We start from the raw sequence: 3,125 nt of genomic DNA, 5'->3' as shown, positions 1-3,125 counted from the left end.
ACACTACTGGTCTGTCTAATAATCATGTCTTGAACCAGGAACAGCTTTTTTTGGTCTTTTTTGATTTTTATTAATTCACTCAGTAAACAATTATTGATCATCTAAACACTGTGTTAGTCTCTAGAAAAACAAAAATGAGTACTACACATATGCAAGAAGTTGGTAGGTTAGTACATAAAGGAGCCATGAAAACAAGCGAAACCAAGGCAATGAGACAAGTACTATAGAAGAGAAATAATAGCCATGTGACCAGTGGCAAGATTTACAAAATGGCTAATTGAGGTTCAGAACTGAAACTATGCCCATGAATCTAAATGATGTCCTGGACCCCAAAAGCGATTGAACTACAGATCATGATCTCATGCCTACAATAATTAATGATGGTAGCGGAAACAGTTTCAGTAGTAAAAGAGGTCTCCAGGCACGCTTCTCTGGCCTAGGTTTTTCAAGGTTGTCTCGACTGTAGTTGAACTACGTTGTTAAAACCACTTGACTAGCTGTAAGCTACTTATGTTACATTAATATTGAACCCCTGGGTTTCCTTGCACATATTCTTAACTAATTAATTTCTTCTTTCAGTAAGTAGTAGATCATAGAGAATGACTTCAGGATAAGTGTAGAATGAGACTCCTGGATCAATTATAAACTATCAGTTTGGGATGCCAAGTTATTCAGTCTCTGTGTCCTGAAGCCACCTCACTCCCCTGCTCGTATCAACATATAGAACTCCAATGACAACTGTGTTCCTGCTAGACTCGAGCTCATTCCTATAGAAAGTTAAAACTGCTAGTCCAATTGGTAGCGGGAGCGGAGAGGAGACCCCAGAGAGCCCTGAGCAGCCCCTGCGGCACCGCGGCCGGCCTAGTTACCATCACATCCCAGGAGGAGCCATAGCTGCCGCAGCCGGTCCCAGTCGGCCCCAGTCACCATCACCGCAACCAAAAGCAGCTGGCCGCCGCCCCCCCTTTCCCCCTGGGCTGACCCCACCCTTCCCCCCACCCTCCCTGCCACCCCCTCTCCCCGCGACCCCATCACCCCTCTCCCCCATGCCCCCACCACCCCTGCCCTCTGCGCCACTGACACCAAGTCTGGCACTACGGGCAGTGGCGCAGGGAGCGATGGCCTGGAGTGGTGGGGAGGGCTCACATCCGATGGCTCCTGCGGCGGACAAAAAGATCATCACAAGGAAGGTTTGGGAAACAGTAAAATGGTTCAATGTAAGGAATGGATATGGTTTCATGAACAGGAATGACACCAAGGAAGATGTATCTGTACACCAGACTGCCATAAAGAAGAATAACCCCAGGAAGGACCTTCGCAGTGTAGGAGATGGAGAGACTGTGGAGTTTGATGTTGAAGGAGAAAAGGGTGCGGAGGCAGCAAACGTTACAGGTCTTGGTGGCGTTCTAGTTCAAGGCAGTAAATATGCAGTAGACTGTAACCATTATAGACGCTATCCACGTAGTAGGGGTCCTCCACGCAATTACCAGTAAAATTACCAGAATAGTGAGAGGGGAAAAGAACGAGGGATCAGAGAGTGCTCCCAAAGGCCAGGCCCAACAACGCAGGCCCTACTGCAGGCGAAGGTTCCCACCTGATACATGCAGAGACCCTATGGGCGTCGACCACAGTATTCCAACCCTCCTGTGCAGGGAGAAGTGATGGAGGGTGCTGACAACCAGGGTGCAGGAGAACAAGGTAGACCAGTGAGGCAGACTATGTATCCGGGATATAGACCACGATTCTGCAGGGACCCTCCTCGCCAAAGACAGCCTAGAGAGGACGGCAATGAAGAAGATAGACAATCAAGGAGATGAGACGGAAGGTCAGCAGCCACCTCGGCGTCGGTACTGCCACAACTTCAAATACCTACGCAGACACCCAGAAAACCCTGACCCACAAGATGGCAAAGAGGCAAAAGCAACCGATCCACCAGCTGAGAATCAGCTGAGCGTTCGTTCACTCCTGAGGCTGAGGAGGGTGGGGCTGAGTAAATACTGGCTTGCCATCTCTACCATCATCGGGTTTAGTCATCCAACAAGAAGAAATAAGAAATTCCAGCAATAGGAAATGAACAAAAGATTGGAGCTGAAGACCTTAAGTGCTTGCTTCTTGCCCGTTGACCAGGTAAGTAGAACTATCTGCATTATCTATGCAGCATGGGGTTTTTATTATTTTTACCTAAAGACATCTCTTTTTGGTAATAACAAACATGTTTTTTAAAAAAGCCTGGTTTTTCTAAATACGCCTTTAAACATTTTTAAATGGTTTCATATCTGGTCAAGTTGAGATTTTTAAGAACTTCATTTTTAATTTGTAATAAAAGTGTACAACTTTTTTCCAAAAAGTCAACAAACTGCAAGCACCTGTTGCTAAGGGAAGAAAGAAAAGGCAAGTGTGCCGAGAAAACTCATTACAGTATTTTCCTACAGGTAAAAGCAGGTAGAAGTTGCTACTAGGGATAATACTGAAGCGTAAAAGTTGATGTGGGTGAAATGGGAGTGGGTTGTAAAAGCATATTATCTGCCTTTACCTTGATGAAGACAGCACAGTTCCTGGCACAGAGAAGGACCTGAACAAATATTGATGAATGAAAACAACAAATGTCCACAGGGGCTAAGGTGAAGTGAAAGAGCCGCCTTTTTGATTACTTATGTTTTACCTGGAAAGCTAAAAGGGAAACTGTAAGAGTGCTTTGCATGTGTTATATCATCTAATATTGCCTATTTTGTACAGATTAGGAATCCGATGTTGAAAGAAGTTAGAAACTGTCCAGCTTTCCTCAAGCAACACAGCTAGTAGATACCGTGGCAAGAATTCAAATTCCAGTCTGAATTAATCTTTTTCCTCATATTATCCCTATACCTCATCATTTCTATGTGTCCTGTAGATAAAATGACATTACATTTGAGCCGCCTTTTCTGTTTGATATCAATGCATGAAGAATGAAAAGGCATATGTGAGGGAGGGGATGTTGGTGTGTGAGGAAGAAAGGCCTCATTCAGATCATTGTGGCAAATAACCAGTTCTTCCCTATATCACCCACCATAAGTAAAACGCCTCCATTCCCTAAGGAGAAGTTCCCTGAGGGTCACACTACACTTTCCATATCCTCAGGTTTTGGT

General features: G+C 45.0%; 1 pseudogene; it reads left to right on the top strand.

Moving 5' to 3' along the window:
* The first annotated feature begins 1,216 nt into the window (after positions 1 to 1,216).
* On the top strand, positions 1,217 to 2,511 carry LOC100394038 (Y-box-binding protein 1 pseudogene; annotated as a pseudogene).
* The last annotated feature ends 614 nt before the right edge of the window (positions 2,512 to 3,125 follow it).

Source organism: Callithrix jacchus, chromosome 7 (assembly GCF_049354715.1).
Source record: "Callithrix jacchus isolate 240 chromosome 7, calJac240_pri, whole genome shotgun sequence".
Taxonomy (NCBI): domain Eukaryota; kingdom Metazoa; phylum Chordata; class Mammalia; order Primates; family Cebidae; genus Callithrix; species Callithrix jacchus.
This window is presented reverse-complemented; position numbering and strand designations above follow the sequence as displayed.